General features: G+C 48.0%; 1 protein-coding gene and 1 long non-coding RNA gene across 7 annotated transcripts in view; one reads left to right on the plus strand and one right to left on the minus strand.

Moving 5' to 3' along the window:
* sick (sickie) overlaps window positions 1-19,816 on the plus strand; it is a 1,048,559-nt gene that overhangs the window by 531,115 nt on the left and 497,628 nt on the right. The gene's annotated exons all lie outside the window — the stretch shown is intronic.
* On the minus strand, window positions 8,672-13,046 carry LOC139048731 (uncharacterized). The gene is made up of 3 exons (XR_011507884.1): window positions 11,436-13,046; window positions 10,242-10,421; window positions 8,672-9,465 (listed from the first exon to the last, which is right to left on the minus strand). It is a non-coding gene; the product is annotated as an uncharacterized lncRNA (long non-coding RNA).

Genomic DNA, 19,816 nt, shown 5'->3' on the forward strand with positions numbered 1-19,816 from the left:
AACGACACTTCCTTATATCTCACTCTAAGAAATATTTACACCCTTTGGTCCCGTATCTTGTCCCCAAACGATAACCTTCATTTGTCTTGCTTGCGTTCCCTTTTCTTGAATTTCAGCAGTGGCTACTCTTCTGTCGAGAATGCTATGTCACGTTGATAACGCACATGCCATCTGTTCCTTGCACATACCAGAAAGTATTGGACACGCTGCGTTAAAGAAAGAAAACGCACGCAAGATAGGTGACGGTTATTTATTAGACAGCTTTCGCACTGCGTACGTTGCGTGCGCAACTGCGTTGCGTACGTATTAGCATAGCGCTAATACGTACGCAACGCGTTCTACGTAGAACGTTGAACGCGTTCTACGTAGAACGTAGAACGCGTTCTACGTAGAACGTAGAACGCGTTCTACGTATACGTAGAACGCAACACGAACGGTACGTGATGCGTACGTGGCTGCCGCGTACGCTCGCCTCCCATTCTTGCGCGTGTACGTGGGGCACCTCGCGTGCTGCGCTTGTAGTTCTCATTTGTTTGCGACAGCGTGGGACTCTTCGTTTTCGCAACGTAGCAGCAGCTGTGCCATAAACGAGCCGGCTAACACGTTTGGACCAGCTTGGCTTGACTGCAGACAACGCGCGCATTCATTGGTATCTTGCAGACGGCGCAGCAGGTTTACGTACGTCTAGGTACTTGCGCACTCCCACGTACTAAAAGCCCTGCTGTGACATGCGCTGCCACGTTCCGCAAAGCGCTTGCGTGCTGCCTACGTATACCGTCGTGGCGTAGTAGAAAAATTGTTTAGCGTTTGACGGCCAGATACCTTCCAAAGGGTGCAAATTTCTCTTAGAATTAGAGCGCTGACCAGTTAACTGTCCCGTCAGCCGACACATGGCCCATCGTGTTGCGAACACTTGCTCCCGTAGCGCTGAATGCTAGCGAGGCTACATTGACTTGCATGTACGCTCCTTTCTATTGATGGGCGAATAGATGGATGTTGTGAGCGTCTTCTTTGGAACGGAGCGGTGGGCTGCGCCACCAAGCTCTTGCTGTTAGACTGCCTAATGACCTGCCTAGGTTAAGAACGAAAAAAAAAACGCACGATGAATTTCCATAACCAAGTTTTCTAACCCCCTATTGTGAACTTTGTATTCGTACGAATCTTTTTTTTTTCTTTTTTGTCTTTTCCCTTACTTCCACCATGCTTCCAATCGCCTCTTACTAATCTCTATTGCGGACACGTTTACTTTCCCCCTGCTCTGCTGAAACCAAGGGCTTCAAGGAGGCCAGAGTTCCCTAAATCAACCGCTGGGCAAATATCTTCACATTCTAATACAGCATGTTCGATCGTTTCCCTAGCTTTACCGCAGAAACACATGTTTTTTCTTCCTTCTTATGCCTGGCTTTTAAATGCTTGTTCTAAGGCATCCTGAGCTCACTTCGAAACGTAATCAGCTTCCGTTTTAGTTATCATAAATTGTTTCTTTCCTGATTTCGTTTTTTCCTCTTTAGTAGCTACTCTAGCAGGCTTCTTTTCCATTGCCACCACCCATGAGATTATCTCAGCCTCTATGACTTTCCGCTTGACATTCTTTGTTGCTTTGTTGCTCACCCTACAGGCCGCATACTTGCTGGTAAGCTTCCTAGTTTTTTCCTCCAATGTGAATCAACGTTATTCCTGTACAAGAACACGAACGGTCTCCCAGCCCATTTACATTCTTCTGTATTCCTGAGTCGTTCTTCATAATTAATTTTACTGTGAGCTTCCCTCACTTCAAAACTTGTCTAGCCCGTATCACCCTGCACAGCTTCATTTGTAGTCTTCCCGTGAGCGCCCAATGCGAGGCGTACAACTGACATTTGGTAGCCGTCGAGTCCTAATTGTATCCCTGATTTCAAGCAAACAACCGCATTCCCAAATCTAAGTCCTGGAGCAATTACACCTTTTTTCATACCTCGGAGCACCTCGTACCTATTGTATCCTCATAGGGCTCGGTGTTTCATTATGGCGGCATTTCTCTCCCCCTTTACTGTTATTGTGTTTTCCTGTGTTTCCATACATATATTGTCTTCGTTTATGCATATACCAAGGTATTTATATTCTTTTACCTTAGGTATTTCCTGGCCCTGCATTGCCACTGTCTGTTCGCTGTTTTCACTCAATACCATAACACCAGAGTTCTTAACGCTAAGTTTCAGACCTAACTTATCGCCTTCCTGTCCACAGATATTAGCCAGACGATGCATATCGCTTTGCTCGTTAGCTAGGAACACAATATCGTCCGCATAAAATAAACCTGGGAGTTGCTGCTCTATTACTGTACCCGCCTGTTTGTATGAGAGATTAAACCTGATATTACTTCCTTCTAGTGCACTCTCCATCCTCACCATGTACGTCATAAACAGCAGTGGGGATAAGGGCATCCCTGTCTCAGTCCCTTGTTGATATGAACTTTCTCCTCGCTCCTCATCCCTTTCCATTCAACGCAAACGATATTTTCTAGGTAAATATCGCTCAGAAGGTGCGGACAGTCGTCGCCCAAGCCTTCCCCTGCCAGAATATCCCACAAAATATTGCGGTCTACGTTGTCACACGCTCGTGCAATGTCTAAAGAGGCTGCATGTAACGGTCTTCTTTCTACTCCCGATATTTCAATACGTTGAGTAAGGACAAATAAGTTATCCAAACGCCTACCTATTCTGAAGCCAATGTGCGCGCCACCGTGCAGGCAGCGCTGGAAGTAAAGGCTATCTGAGTGTGAGAACCAACGACAGGCGTCGGCCAATAGGGCCGTACCAACATCTGGAAACCCTACGGCGATCGCGTGAAGTGTGCGTGTCATCGAACAGTGCGTCCGCAGCTGGACAAAAGCGCGACAGGCCCATCGGTTTGCTGAGAGCATGTGGCTTCGTCGTCATTGCGAGAGGGCAGAGGGCTGCACTGAGCCGCTGTTGTCAGGGTTACAGTACTAAACTTCAACGCAACCTGTGCGTTGCTCCCCAAAGCTTCAGTAGCTAGGGCAATAGTCGGACGGCCTTATCGGGCGAGTCATCGCTGTTGTCTATGTGGTTTCTATACGTGATTTCGGCCACGCTGCCGAAGATCGAGTAGCCCATGGAGTTCAGCTTGGAGGCACACATATTGAGTTTAAATCGAGCAGAGGAGGACGCGAAGGGGCAGGTCAGTCAGGTCTGACATCTGTATACTGACGAATAAAGGAAGTTGTGGTATAGGTGCCAAACATCTTTTGCATAGGAACTAGGGTCTGCGTGCACAAAAGTTCTTACGCTGAAATTGTTCGTAAGGGAAGTTTTCGTCCAGTTTCGATGCTGGACAATTATTAGCCGATGTGGCCGGCCTGTGGCGAAAATTATCCAAGAATGAACAGCTTCGAGAATTCGGCCGCATCCTCCTAAATGGCGCTGATAGATAAAAGAGCATAAGAAAGACTACACACGGTGCAACACATGGCATCATATGTTGTCTTTTCTGACATCTTTTATCGCTACTTAGGATTAGAGTGCAAGTGACCAAGTAACCCAAATTGTTGCGTAGGAACCATTTATTTAGTACGGTGCCTTGCTAGTCTCGGTAAAACGGCGGCAATCCAACGCTGTGGTCAGCCATTTCACAGTCTCCTCCCTGCCACCCCCTGCCACCTTTTGAAATTTTCGCTTTTCCCCCCGAAGAGGCAGCCTTTCTCCTTGCGCCCGCCGTCACGTGCAAGGAGAGCAAATCCTCAACGCGAACGTCACAAGAGAGCGCGCTTTCAGAAGCCCAGTTGGGCAGTCGCTTTTCTCCGCACCCCACCAGTCCCTTTTACTTGCACGCCCGGGGAGAGTTTCTGTCCGTATAGATATCGGTGAGGATTTCTTTGGCGTTTGCACTGCGTTTTGCCTCTGCGCTCTTTTTTCCCCTCACTTGTGTGCGCGAACGCCCTTACCTTCTTTTAAAAGGCAACCTTATTTCTAGAGTTCTTTCTTTGTGTTCTAGCGTTGCATTCCGCTTTTCTGTTTTCTGCCTCACTTTCTTCGGTGTGCTTTTCCGCGTATGAGGGTGTGCGTGAAATAGCGAGAGAGAGAGAGAGCAAGCATTGTGTAGGTTAGGGATTTAAAAGGTTCACCCTATATATATTCACGGGCCTCTTTAGTTCTCACTTTGTAGTTTTTTAATTTTTTTTTCTAGATCAATTCGTACCGAATCATGTCCGCCTCTTTGCCCTGGTTGGTGCCACATGTATGAGCGTGGTGCGTGCGTTTCCACCTTGGGGCACGCCGGCAGCTGGGTTCTTTCTTTTGGTGCGATCCCTCTGCTTTTCGCCAGACGTGTTTCTTTCCTGCGTTGTTGCGGCATTGTTCGTCCCCCTTCCGTACCGCACAGAATGATTCACTTTTGCCTCCGTATTCGTTAGTGGCGCCATCGTGTGCACTAGCATGCCACACGAGTGCACGTGAGCGTTTAACACGTGGATTTTACACCCTCTGCGACTTTTACTTCTGAAGGTATTGCATTCTTCAGCGCCTGCTGCGCGAGCGAGCTTCTACCGAGCTGTGAGCAGCAGCGGAATCACGCTGGCTCCCAATTATCCGCCCTTGTTTTGCTGCTGTGCGCAACTGTGCATGTTCATATGCCATTCAATTTAGTTCATTCTATATATATATATATATATATATATATATATATATATATATATATATATATATATATATATATATATATATATATATATATATATATATATATATATAGCCATGTAGAACGACCTTCAACAGTGTTGCTGCTCAAGCTCGTTTGTTCTTTTTCATAACTCAATGCTCATTGCATCATGCACGAGGTTCTGTACCTTAACGCCACGCACCGCCAGGTTGTTGATGATGGTGACGTTGATGATTTATTAGTGTCCCCTTTGAAGCAGCGCGGTGAGAAATAGTCCCCTAGCTTGCGAGAGCTAATCAGGTATGCTATGCATGCTTTTCAACCTAGCATTTTTGCGTACATCTGCTTAACGTTTTTGCCTTCCCCAAAACTTCTATGTCTACCTTGTACCACTGCCTATGCCCATAACGCATCCGGTCGTATCAGTATCTACCCTGCCTCTTTTTTCTCCAATACTCCACACATCTCTCGCTTATCTCGACTGCTGGCCCTCTGATGCTTCCGTCCACTTTAAATCCAAGCGCTTCGAGTGAATTATGGCAACTTGGGTTCCATTCACGCACAGCCCAAAGTACGGTACTCGAGCGTTTATTGCATTTGCATGAGTAGCAGACCGGTATAACTTACTGAGTCACCGTGGCTTGTGCCACCGTTAGCTATAATCAGTCTATGGATTCTGCATTGACAAGCGGACAAGTCTTCATACGAAGACGGAGTAGCCTATGCTTAAAGCCTCTGGACCGTATAAACTTCTGCGAGGGCATATCTCGTCAGCTTTTCGCAAGCTATTCACGATGACCTGCTAGCTCTCTGCAGGATGAAGTTAATCGCCTTTTAGAGGAACCGCCACTACATGCCGCTATCGTCGTGCCGGCCCTATAGGAGCTGCATTATGGTTCGCCTCCGATGCTCTTGGCTACTTCGCAGTCGGGTTGCAGCTTTTATCGCTCCATTGGCTCGCTGGAAGTTCGTATAACAGCGCTTTCTTTTGTGTGGAACGGTCCCGCTATTTCTGGGAGTTTTCTGCATCGAGTAACCGCGCATGGTTTCTTCTGAGCATTTGTCAGCACAAAGGCTGGTCCATTCTGAAGGCTTTGGTGTTTTCTATACAGTTGACTCACTTTATTGCATGTGAGTGTGTGTGTGTGTGTGTGTGTGTGTGTGTGTGTGTGTGTGTGTGTGTGTGTGTGTGTGAGAGAGAGAGAGAGAGAGAGAGAGTGCTTTCTTTCTTTCTCTTTCTCTTTTTTCCTGCTCCATGTCGAGCTCTTCTTGCTCGAATGTTGTGCAGAAACACTTCCCATCACTGAACCTCGAGAAAGCCGTTCGGCATCATGCCCGGTTCTTCTATGTTTTTTTTTTAAACGTTCCAAGCTTTTGGCGATGGATGTTTGGAAGTTCGCCATTACATGCCGACATACTTAAATAGTGCATGATCGCTCCCGGGTTCTGTTGATGACCTCACGAGTTTTCCACGCGAATTATTTGGTAGGTTTGTCGTTGCCTCAAAAAGAAAAAATAGCGCCATGAACCGTAGCTTCGAACCATCGTTGTTATAGGACAAATGCCAAATCTTAGTTGTACTTCTCAAACACTAGTTAGGTGCCTATGAACTCTTACTCAGCGATATTTTTTTTTTCAACTACGCACCCTTCCCTTCTCACACCCTCGTTGACTTCTATAGTGAGGAGTACTAACGCTCCAATCACCCACGCCAACACTGGTGCCTCTGGAACGACGGACCACGTAGCGTTCTGCGTAACCTGCACCTGAACCACAGGAGCGTCTTTGCATTGTGCCCGCATCTTTATGCGACCGCCGTGACCGGGAGACAAACCCATGACTGAGCACTCAGCATTGAGAACTCCGAACTTGAGCGTAACGCGAGTTAGACTACCAGAGAATACCAAGATGCTTGTCGACGCTCAACCGAGATTGTTGTAAGAGTGGTTTCTTTTACATGTTTGTAATGTGGATTTTGCTATTTAAACTTGATCAAAGTCGCTTACCTATAGTCTTCCTTCACCCGTGTGCTATGAGACCTGTTTTTTGAATACCTTTGTGTTTCGTGTAACCGCAGTCAATACGAAAATGAGACGTTTGTTTGTTGGCGAATAAAGTGCATGTAAACCAGGAGTTATTTGTACTGCTTTTACGATTCAATAAATTCGTCCCCCGCACAGCCGTCTGCCATTGTATAATATTTCGTCCAAGAATGCAATGCAATGGCAAAGCCGTCGAAACTGGCGTCAATGAGACCAAAACGTTCTTGGCGTCGTATTGTCATCGACACTAAACGAAAAAAAACCGACAGGGTCCTGATGTATGTTTTGTTTCTCCCTACAACCACGAGAACCGTGCCTCTTAAGAGAAGTTAATCTCGACCAAATTGTTCTCTAAGTTTGTTCTACATCATTCTGTTTGGCGCAACATAAGGAACGTAAAGCAGAGAAAGAAAGCAGACACGTACGCACGCGCAGATTATGCATACATGTTTGATCGGCTGAAAGAGAGAGAAAGAGACTGAGAGAGAGAAAGGCAGGGAGACGTTGGACATTGTATACCAGATCGACTGAGGGAGCACGCTAATTGCTTAGGCAAGAGCGATGGTGCGTACTTTTCTACGCACCGTAAAACTTGCTTATTGCGAACCTTGATTCGCGTAAGTGTCTCGGCAAAATCAGAAACCGAACGTTCATTCAGGAACCAATACAAGCACTCATTCAAGAAAGGGGTGGAGCGCGTTAATTAAGCGCTTGAGACATGCCGCGATACTCCTTCTACGGCGACCGCAATAATTCAATCGCGGTTCATTTCTCAGAAACGCCGCTTATTTTTTCTTAACACAGCTTTCACTACGAAAATTGCCGTCACGCTTACGTCGTGGGGTGTATCGCGCCATGGGCGGTCTTCCATATAGAGTATATGCTTGCAACCATCATTAAACTCGCGCTTCTTTGTTTACATGTATACTCTTTCAGCGTTTCGCGTTCCTCAAGCTGCGACAAGAATAATGACCGATAGGAAACCTCATTTACATCACACCCTTCGCTTCCAACTGACCCCTGTGCGCCACAATGCGTTTGCGATTGGCGGCTGCCCCCCGAACGCTTTTTCTCAGACTGCCCCGGTTCTCTCCTGCTGCGCCGAGCAGGCGGGGGCCGCCCCGCTGCGCCCGTTCAACTTCCACCGTCACCTCTTGTCTATCTCCCTCTCTCTCTTGACGTGGCGCGCCGACCCCGCCGACTGTTATCTCAGCGGGCGACCGACCTTCGCCTCGAAAAACGTCGACGAACGGGCTGAGGTCTCGCGCAGCGGCTGTTCTCCAAGGAAGACGGTACGCAGCCGCGTGCCCATTTCTTTCACAAAAACCACGCGCGGTCGCCCTGTAGCAGCGGGCACCACGTATATGCCATATGTCGCCCGCAACCGCAGGTCGACAGCTGTGCGGCGGCTTCCTCCATCACGTGAACAAACTATACCCACGCGGAAGTGCTCGGTGCGTTTGCACACGCCGCGGGTGTTGCCTGCGCGTTCCGATGCTCGCGTGTGTGACCGTGCCGCTGCAGATAGCCCTGCCGACATGCGCCTTCCCTCCTGTTAAATTACAATTATTATTGCGATAGCAATTATATGGACACTCCAAGCGCGTTTCTGCCGTCGCCTTCGCTTGATGTTCCGTACAAAGTCCAAGGGCGGTGACAGCGTCGCCACGCGCCGTATGCTGTGAGTGAAAGCGTGCAAGGAGGAAAGCGGGGAGGAAAACGCGCCGGCTTCCGTCGCGCGAGGCACCGAGGGCAAGGGGGGGATTCTACTCCGGCGGCTCGTACGTATGGCGCGGCCGCGTCCCCTATCTTGATAGGGACCTGCGATGATCGACGGTGCGCCGAATGCTGACAGCCTCGTGGGCGCTGTTTTTTCGCCCCTTAGTTTGCGTTCAATTGAGAGGCAGCACCAGGGTCAATTCGATCGCTGCTGCTGTATCGAGCGGTGCCGCAGGCAAGACATGACCAGAGGCTCCAAGCAAGGGGAGCGGAAAGCGTGCCCGTTTATTCAACAGCCGTGTATATATACACTAAGTGGGAGAGGGTGTGTTCCCTCACCACAATGTGTCATGGGCGATACCGATATCTGTCACGTCACACGTGCCATAGATGCGAAGCCAGCGCTGCGCCAGATACGATACATCCCCTTTTCTTTCAAAGGAGCAAAAAAAAAACACAGGAAAGAACATTAGTAGAAATGAATATTGAGAACGCGATTTAGGGAACTTGCACAAAGCTTCGATTATAAGTAAGCCTCTGTGGGGGCCTTCGCTCTCGGCTTGACCTTCTGAACGCAGGTTCTTGGTTCTGCTGCAAGCATGCAGGAGCGTTGGATGAGGCGGGAATGTGGCAAGTTGTGGCCGGTGACTCGGCGACAGTGTTGCTGCTGCATGGTGAAGGTCTTCCGTCAGCCCCTTGGCGGAGGTCTTCCTCAGAGTCACAAAGGCCTCTTTGTCGAAAAGCTTCTCTTGTAGGCAGCAGATGTCGCCGATTGCGCCGCAGGAATTTGCCATCCTCAGTGATTATGTTATACGACCGGGGATATGTCGCAGCTTGAACGACTTGACCTTTGGTGGCCCACTCCCCTTCTCTGATGCGTACCGTGTCTCGGGGGTTGAGTGGTGGTAGTCGTCGGCTGCAACGGTCGGTCTGACGATGCTTCTGTACGCTGCGACCTGGGCAGGGCCGGACGTCGGGCAACGTTGTCCGTAGTCGTCTTCCTTGAAGTACTTCGCCAGGTGATGGTCCGGATTCCATTGGAGTAGATCTGTAGGCAAGAAGACCAAGCCAAAAATCGTGATTCATTTGAGTGCTTTTCTTTAAAATCCTCTTAACTACTTGCACGCCTTTTTCCGCCAGACCGTTGGACTGGGGGTACCGAGGGCTGGAAGTGGTGTGGATGAAGTCGTACCTTCGGGCAAACGCAGCAAAAGCGTGGCTAGAAAATTGTGGGCCATTATCCGAACAAACTTCAACTGGTATGCCGTATCTAGCAAAAATGGCACTTGTTGATTCAATGACCGTCTTCGCGGTAGTATCTTTTAGCAGCTCTACTTCAGGAAAGTTTGATAATGCGTCGTAGACGCACAGGTATGACCGTCCACCATGCTCATAAATATCGATGCCGACACGATGCCACGGTTTATCAGGTACTGGGCGCAACTGTAACGGCTCTTGGGGCTGTCTGTACGGGTACGTTTTGCATGCAGAACACGCCTGTGCGAAAGTTTCTATGTCACGGTTTATTCCTGGCCAGAAGACAAGATGCCTGGCCCGTGATTTGCATTTATTGATGCCCAGATGACCTTGATGAATGCGTTCCAAAGTTTCTTTCCTCATCGTAGCCGGAATTACAACTTTGCACCCTTTTAAGAGGACTCCGTTCACGTGAGAAAGCTCTCCTTCAAAAGATTTCCAGTGGCCTTGGAGTGCTTTTCCTGCCGCCAAGTCCACAAGAACTTGCTTTAATTCTTCATCCCGACTAGTTTCCGTAGCCAACCTCTTCCAGGTGTTATCGGTGACAAGTGAAGAAACAACACTTACTGCGTGCACTTCAGTGTCGTCGTTGATGATGTCGTTTCCCGTGATGGGTCCGGTTGTTGCACGTGACAGCATGTCAGCGAGAAGCAGTTGCTTCCCTGGTGTGAATTGAAGTTTTACGTCATATCGAAGAAGGCGCAGGAAAAAACGCTGCAACCTCGGGGGCATGTCGCCAATGGCCTTCTGCGAGATGGCGATCAAGGGATGGTGATCAGTTTCTAGAATAAACGGCCGACCGTAGACAAAATGGTTAAACTTCTCGCATCCATATATGCCAACGCCAGGGCCTCCTTTTCAATTTGCGAGTAACGTTGTTCGCACTCTGTAAGTGCCCGCGAGGCATACGCGACTGGCTTCCATGTATCCTGGTGGCACTGCAATAGCGCTGCGCCGATTCCGTTTTGCGATGCATCACATGACACCTTTGTTGCTTTTGTTCGATCGAACACGGCTAGTAAAGGCGCTCTACTTAAACTTTCGCAAAGCTGTTTCCACTCTTCAGCGTGATTAGGCGTCCAGTCAAACGCAGTATTCTGCTTTGTAAGATTTTTGAGGAGCGTCGTCCTTTGGGCCAGTGACGGCATAAACTTGCTGAAATAATTCACGGTTCCTAGCATCCTCTGTACTGCGAGCTTGTCGGTCGGCGGTGGAATTTGAATCATTGATTTCGTCAGTGACGGGCTTGGTTTGATGCCTTCCTGGTCAATGACGTCACCAAGAAACTCGATTTTACCGACACCAATGGAACACTTGTTCGGATTAAATGTCAGACCGCCGCGTTCTGCTGCTTGCAGTACCGACTCCAGGCGCCTGTCATGCTCCTGTCTCGACGACCCCCACACCAGTACGTCATCAACGTATACTCTGACCCCAGGAAGGCCTTCAACAATTTCATTTAGCGTTTTCTGAAATACCTCAGGCGCCGATGCTATACCAAACGGTAAGCGCAGAAATCTGTAGCGCCCGAATGGCGTTGCAAAGGTGCAAATTCGGGAGGTTTCGTTGTCCAACGGAATTTGGTGAAAACCAGAGTTCGCGTCAAGACGGGTGAAAACTGTAGCGCCCGCTAACTCTGCCTCTGTCTTCTCTTCGCGGCATTGTGTAATGTTCTCTCTTGATGCATTGATTAATCCTCCTGGGGTCGATACATACTCGAATTTTCCCGTCCTTCTTTCTAACAATGACCAATGGGCTTACCCAGTCTGTGGGCTCGGTGACTTTGGTTATGATGCCCGCGCGCTCCATACGTCCCAGTTCTTCTCGCAAGGGTTCCTGTAGGGCCAGCGGCACTCGTCGGGCTGCTTGGACGATTGGCGTGGCGTCGTCACGTAGAACCATTCGATAGACCCTTTCAACGCACCCGGTTCCTGTGAACAAGTGGCGAAAGTTTCTTGCGACTTCCTCGGAACTGTTTCGAGATACTGCGTGTATACGTGACACAAGTCCAAGATTTTCGCTAGCCTGTAAGCCCAGGATGGCCTGATGCCCCTTGGACACCACGAAGAAGTCGAGGACGGCGCAACGGTCACCTAGTGCTAATTCTGCACGAATGACGCCATCATGCTTGATAACCCCTCCGCCATACGAACGTAACACCGCGCTGCTTGGTTTCAGGGGCGGTTTCGGGCGAATTTTACGGTAGCAACCGAAAGGTAGTAGATTTGCTTGCGCTCCTGCGTCGACCTTGAATTCAAGTGGTACGTTCTTGATTTGGCCGACAACTGTCCAGTCGTGTTGCTTTGGTGTGCAGCTTGACACGTCCAGAATGTCAAAGTTATCTTCACCGCCCTGAAGTTCGCCTATATCGGCAAATCGTCTGCAGCAGATAGCGAAATGGTTGGGGCGTTGACATTTGCGACATGTTTCCCGAATGCAGGACACCTTCGTGGCGGGTGCATACGTGCGCACTTAGGACACTTGTAATGCCTGGGCAACTCACTTTGTTTACTTGGGTGTTCCTTACGCATCGCGTCAATGTGGCTTTCGTCTCGTGCCCAAACTTTTTGTTGCGCTGCCGTCGCTTCAGCTGCTTTAGCAGCCTGCTCAGCCTTCACTAAATTCAGCGTAGTGTCCCGCAGCAACCTTTCTCTAAGTTTCCCGTCGTTAGTTCCATAAACAATTTGGTCCCTAATCATTGCGTCCATTTGGGAGCCAAAGTTACATGCTCGTGCCTGGTTCTTTAAGAATCGCAAGAAAGGTTCGAAAAGCTCACCAGGGGCCTGGACTCGCGTACGGAAAACGTAGCGCTCATGGACTTCGTTCTGCTGAGCCGCACAATATGCATCGAACTTCGCAATGACGGTGGCGTAGTCATTCCTGCTCTCGTCTTCGCCAAAGCTGAACGTGTTGAAGATCTCGATGGCTTCCTCGCCTGCAACGCTCAGCAGAAGTGCTGTCTTGCATGATTCCGTTCGAGGCTTGCCGGTTGGCTGTTCTGACGCGGCGAGGAAAAATTCGAACCTTTGCTTGAATGCCTGCCAGTTGTTGGCAATTTCACCAGCCGAGCTCAGCGGGCCTGGTGGCTTCAGGAAGTCCATGGGGCTGGTCTTGTAGTATAATCTTCGGTTCACCAAGACTGGACGTCGGCGTTGATCCCACTTCTGACACCATGTATCGTGCGGTGCCGCAGGCAAGACATGACCAGAGGCTCCAAGCAAGGGGAGCGGAAAGCGTCCCTGTTTATTCAACAGCCGTGTATATATACACTAAGTGGGAGAGGGTGTGTTCCCTCACCACAATGTGTCATGGGCGATACCGATATCTGTCACGTCACACGTGCCATAGATGCGAAGCCAGCGCTGCGCCAGATACGATACAGCTGCTGCCGCGCTTCCCCACTCCACCGTTTTCACAGCGAGTTTCCGTTGTCAATGGGTGAGATGTGTTCGTGTTCGCTTGTGCGCGCGTGACACCGTGCTCGTTAATTTACTTAGTGAGCGAATGTTCATACACTCAGTCCTATCCTTTCTGGTTATACTATCCTGATTACTATCCTTACTTCGTATAGCTGTTTACTAATTCGCTATCACAATCGATGCTTCGCCTTTCGGGCGAAGCTGTGACTTTTTATCATCAGTATTCGTACGCGTTTGCTATTTGCGTTTGCATTACACTGCATTTTGCTTTCTCCCATTTCTTACTTAGCGCACCGATGCAAAGACTTCATAACTGTTCCTTTGTACTATAGTAGACTTTTTATTTATTTATTTATTTATTTATTTATTTATTTATTTATTTATTTATTTATTTATTTAGGTATGCGAAAGGTGCCATTCGTATTGATTACTTTGCATCCAGGTTGTAAAACTGTTCGAAACAACCACGAGTATTATTCAGTGCCTTCGTCTACCCGCGCAGGGGCACATTTGTCCGATTTATTTTTTATTTTAGATTTCACGGGAGGCCCAATATTGGGCTGCTATGCGATCAATTTTTCAACATTCTGCGCAGTTCGGTCAAGTGTTCGCGGTGGTGAAGCAGTCAACGCGGCGGTACAACCATTTACATGCGCCCGAATCTACTGTTAGGAACACCCGCGTTCATGCAGCCTGTGATGGCGGCCACCCCAACTCTTCTGTCAAATCGTCTGCAGCTTAATTCCAGCCATCCTAGTGGTTGTTTCTCCTCTACGACTCGCATATTTGCGTCCACTCCTTTGCGTATACTCACGCGCCATTGCTCCAAAGCGAAGCGCGTCGCCACCTCGAGCGTCTGCATTACGGTTTATCGCATCCCTGCGCAGCGCAAGTTGCACCACGCAGAAGTTTCTTGAGGATGTGAGAAAAAAAAAAGAAGAGCGCCTGAAAAAAAAAATGTGTATATCTGCTCCCCAGCCGTTCTTTCTTTCATTTTCCTTCGCGTCTTCTTTCGTCTCAGTGAAGCGACCATGTATAGTACACGGCGGGAAAACATCGCCATCGTCAGCGCAAACTATGCCATAAGAGCAAATTTAAACTATACTCTTGCGGCAGCGTTGTCGTAAGCAACGCCGTACGAGCCATTCCGTTAAGGGTCGTTGCAACAGCGGGGCGCCGTGGTAAACAATTCCCCTCCCTCCGCCGCTTACTGCAGCCCTGCGCCGCATAGTATATACTGGCGACTTGGGGAAAATGGCAAGCGCGAGAAATTTGGAGTCTTGTTTTTTTTTGTTTTTTTTTTTCATTTCTCCACTCGCTCGGTGAGAACGGTGCTTTCCAGAGTGGCGAAACACGTAAATTTAGCGTGCATGTTATAGCGCGCGCCGTCGGCGCGTTAAGAGAGCGTGGAGTGGCACCTCGAACACTTACACATACTAAACTCGAGGTGGCGTAATGTTCAGCGCGTGATTTCTCGCGTTTTCTCTCTCTCTCTCTCTCTCTGTTTTCATGTTTCTCTACGTACAGGAACTGGCAACGCTCAGCGCTTTCTATTGCATATAGCAGAGCTCGCAGCGGATACACCAACGACGACGTGCATGCGGACCGCTCGCTTGCGTGCTTGCTTGCTTCGAGCCAGAAAAGAGCGAATAAGAAGTTTTAACTTCGCCAACGATGTTGCCGCCACCGCGTTTATCGAGCGGAAGGGCGCCGCGCCGTGTTTCTTTTTCTTTTTTTTCGAGTTTCGCTCGCTCGCTTTCGCTTTCCGGAAACACGCCGGAGTCTTGAGAGAATCGGGTGACTCGGCGTGCATGCCTATATACATGTGTGCTGCTGCGACACGTATACAGTTGTCAATGTTCGTTCGATGCCAACGCGCAAAAATGTAGTATGCGCTCGGCGCGGCGCAGAAAATGCGTCCCGCTGCTACACTGTGCCATGTAAACGCCGTGCAAATGATGTCACGCGCGGAAAAGTGCAACCTCCGCCTCGGCGCCCCGCGCTATAGAGTATGCGCGCTAACGTCATCGCAACCAGGATACCGCGGTGTATCCACTGATAACGGAAATGCATAAACGCAAGCAGCGGCTCACACTTCGCGGGCACTCCGGCTGGGCGCTGGACGTATGCGCAGTGTTGGACGAGCTCCGCAGGCCGATGAAGTACGAGCATCGCATTGATTGATTGATTGATTGATTGATTGATTGATTGATTGATTGATTGATTGATTGATTGATTGATTGATTGATTGATTGATTGATTGATTGATTCATTCATTCATCTTAACGTCGCAGAGCAACTACTCAAAGCAAATATGCAACGCGCATGACGACTCCTCTGTAGGTATTTGTCGTGTGTGCATGATAAGCTTCAATGTGATTTCAGGGACAGGGCGTCCTGTTGCACCTCCGTTAGCCGTGGCATCTCGCACGAATTAAGCGAGAAGGAATCACGACTAGGTTGTGATTGCAGCTCAGGCCGCACAGCGCACCTCGCCATCTAGTATGCTCAGCAGATGTTACATGTGGAACGTCACCCTACCGCGGCATCGAGCTCGTCGCAGTTTAGGTCGTGACAACGAAGGCGGATCAATCTGGCGGGTTCAATTGACGCGCAGAGAAAGCGCGCTTTACGATCTCATGCGTGGAAATGTTGACACGAATGGCACTCGCTACAATTGCTTGAATTCCAACATTGATCCGCGTTCTACTTTCGGCGAGTAGTAAATTGCAAAGCCAAAACTCACGCTCTCACGCGTGTATGAACTGATTTGCATGCTCATCCATTCTTAAGGGTGTAAATTATTCAACCGTGTAACTTCACCTCCCTCTGTGATTCATATACAATACAATACAACACAATACAATACAATACAGTACAATACAATACAATATGCCTTTATTTCCATAAACGTACAATTTATGGGGCATTTAAGGAAAAGCTTGCTCGCAAAACTTGATGGGCCTTAAACCCGGTCTGAGGGCAGCATCAGAAGGCACAGGCACTGATTCAGGACCGACAAAAACAATACATAAGGAAGAAAAAAATTACGTGTTGGCTTAGACATTATGCCAGCAATCAGAAATGCAATGTAAAAAAATTACAAACCATAAAAAAACTAGGCAATTCACAGTGTACACTAGAGCAACAAAAGCAGTGATAGAATCAATAACCAAGTAATCATTTTAAGGAAAGAATAAGACATGATTGAACCGTTGACAGAGGCTAATATCAAACTGAGATGTGTAACGAGAGTCTACCTCAGAAACAGTCACAAACAACAAATTAATTCCTGTTCAAAAATGACTGAAATGCTCATGTAAATGCGATATACGACAAGAAGTGACATCTATGTTATTACATTTAGGCGTGTTTAACAGACGTGGGGAGCGATGGTAGGCGATATCTATGCGCTCTCCTTTTCTTTTAATTTTTAGGGTTGTTTCTTCACAGCTAAAACAAAAGTGAGAGAAGCGCTAGCCGACATCGCCTAATAGTGCCAATGATACTTCTCAAGCACGTATAAGAATGAAAACTGAGGGGGCTAGGTATAATTTTTTCGACTGTCAAAATATAACGCGGAAAGCACTTCCTGGAGACCCGGCAAGCTTTTCTCGACAGGTATCAAAAAACACCCTACGTATACAGTTCATGCGTATCATAAGAAGCAAAGCGAAAGCAACGTAATAAAGGAAGTTGGGGGGATGCAAACAGAAGCGAATGCGCGAGATCCAATATAAGCCGTCTGCGAAAACTTGCAAAGAGCCACTAAAAAGCACACAGTCAGAGTACCACGTTGCTGAATCACGCTGTTATTAAAAAGAGAACTAATTAAAGGGCAGTTCAGGAAGGATGGGGTGTGGGTGAAACTGCTTTATAAGGGCCAGTATTATCCTCAGTTCCTTTATTTTTATTTTTGTTTCGTTACACTCGGAGTAGTGGACATCGAGGGGTCATTAGCATAACTGGCCACCGTCCGTGCGTGTAAAATGTGCCGCTCTCGGGCAGGCACACAGGCACACATGCGGAGCAACGGCTGCAAGCGGGTCGTTATTATGTGCACGGACTCGCGTATTTTTTTTTTTTTGCGTCAAGCTTTTGTTCTTTTCCCGCTTACATTACTTATTTCGCGCCTGTTTCTCCCTTTTTCTCCCTTTTCCTCTTTTTTTCTTGTTTTTGATTCCCTTTTCCTTCCTTTCTCCCCTTTGTTGTTTGTGCTTTTCTTTTTATTTCCGTTTCTTTCTTTCGACAGGGAATGCCTGCGGAAGGCTCGCGGGAACGTTGAATGCAAAGTCGAAAGTGCGTGCAACGAAAGTTCGCGAAGCTATGGGATACAAAAGCCGCGGGCCAGAACACCCTGAAAGGGTTTGCGCTCAAGCGAGCCCGTCGCAATTTTACAGTCGCCTAGCTGCCCCAGTTGCTCCACGCTGCTATGAGAAGTTACAGAGTGATCGAACTTTAAAGAGATGGAATTTTCGGCGCCTGTCGAGAATGTTATCAGAGCCAGGCGCCCGGTTTTCCTTTTTTTCTCTCTCTCCCTCTTTCTTTTTCCTCTGTCGCTTATAGAATAGGGTAGTGGTGCTAAAGGGTACGCGGTTGCTTGTTTGCTTGCTTGCTTTGACGGTGCGAGGTTCCAAACTTATATATGCAGCATTCTAAAGTTCTTTCTCTCTCTCTCTCTTTTTCTAGAGGAGCATGTATTTAGTATTCTGTGGCCAAGGTATCTTACGTGAATATTCCTTCGCTGAGGGCAAAGCCCCAGCCGCAATGTATTGCGGAAAACCCCGAGCTTCACAGAGTGGCTCTGTATGCATGCTTATCTATAGTGTCCCGGTTAGCCCGCGATGGGAAGCAAATCTCTTGCAATGTTCGCGAAGCAGGAACCTCGAGTCAAGGGGAAATTTTCATCATCATCATCATCATCATCATCATCATCAGCCTGGTTACGCCCACTGCAGGGCAAAGGCCTCTCCCATATTTCTCCAACAACTCCGGTCATGTACTAATTGTGGCCACGCCGTCCCTGCAAACTTCTTAATCTCATCCGCCCACCTAACTTTCTGCCGCCCCCTGCTACGCTTCCCTTCCCTTGGGATCCAGTCCGTAACCCTTAATGACCATCGGTTATCTTCCCTCCTCATTACATGTCCTGCCCATGCCCATTTCTTTTTCTTGATTTCAACTAAGATGTCATTAACTCGCGTTTGTTCCCTGACCCAACCTGTTCTTTTCTTATCCCTTAACGTTACACCTATCATTCTTCTTTCCATAGCTCGTTGCGTCGTCCTCAATTTGAGTAGAACTCTTTTCGTAAGCCTCCAGGTTTCTGCCCCGTAGGTGAGTACAGGTAAGACACAGCTATTATATACTCTTCTCTTGAGGGATAAGGGCAACCTGCTGTTCATGATCTGAGAATGCCTGCCAAACGCACCCCAGCCCATTCTTATTCTCCTAATTATTTCCGTCTCATGATCCGGATCCGCCGTCACTACCTGCCCCAAGTAGGTGTATTCCCTTACGACTTCCAGTGCCTCGCTGCCTATTGTAAATTGCTGTTCTCTTCCGAGACTGTTAAACATTACTTTAGTTTTCTGCAGATTAATTTTTAGACCCACTCTTTTGCTTTGCCTCTCCAGGTCAGTGAGCATGCATTGCAATTGGTCCCCTGAGTTACTAAGCAAGGCAATATCATCAGCGAATCGCAAGTTACTAAGGTACTCTCCATTAACTTTTATCCCCAATTCTTCCCAATCCAGGTCTCTGAATACCTCCTGTAAACATGCTGTGAATAGCATTGGAGAGATCGTATCTCCCTGCCTGACGCCTTTCTTTATTGGGATTTTGTTGCTTGCTTTATGGAGGACTACGGTTGCTGTGGAGCCGCTATAGATATCTTTCAGTATTTTTACATACTGCTCGTCTACACCCTGATTCCGTAATGCCTCCATGACTGCTGCGGTTTCGACAGAATCGAACGCTTTCTCGTAATCAATGAAAGCTATATATAAGGGTTGGTTATATTCCGCACATTTCTCTATCACCTGATTGATAGTGTGAATATGATCTATTGTGGAGTAGCCTTTACGGAATCCTGCCTGGTCCTTTGCTTGACAGAAGTCTAAGGTGTTCCTGATTCTATTTGCGATTACCTTAGTAAATAGTTTGTAGGCAACGGACAGTAAGCTGATCGGTCTATAATTTTTCAAGTCTTTGGCGTCTCCTTTCTTATGAATTAGGATTATGTTAGCGTTCTTCCAAGATTCCGGTACGCTCGAGGTCATGAGGCATTGCGTATACAGGGTAGCCAGTTTCTCTAGAACAATCTGTCCACCATCCTTCAACAAATCTGCTGTTACCTGATCCTCCCCAGCTGCCTTCCCCCTTTGCATATCTCCCAAGGCTTTCTTTACTTCTTCCGGCGTTACCTTTGGGATTTCGAATTCCTCTAGACTATTTTCCCTTCCATTATCGTCGTTGGTGCCACTGGTACTGTATAAATCTCTATAGAACTCCTCAGCCACTTGAACTATCTCATCCATATTGGTAATGATATTGCCGGCTTTGCCTCTTAAAGCATACATCTGATTCTTGCCGATTCCTATTTTCTTCTTCAGTGTTTTTAGGCTTCCTCCGTTCCTGAGAGCATGTTCAATTCTATCCATATTATACTTCCTTATGTCAGCTGTTTTACGCTTGTTGATTAACTTCGAAAGTTCTGCCAGT

This window comes from Dermacentor albipictus, chromosome 8 (assembly GCF_038994185.2).
Source record: "Dermacentor albipictus isolate Rhodes 1998 colony chromosome 8, USDA_Dalb.pri_finalv2, whole genome shotgun sequence".
In the NCBI taxonomy this organism is placed as follows: domain Eukaryota; kingdom Metazoa; phylum Arthropoda; class Arachnida; order Ixodida; family Ixodidae; genus Dermacentor; species Dermacentor albipictus.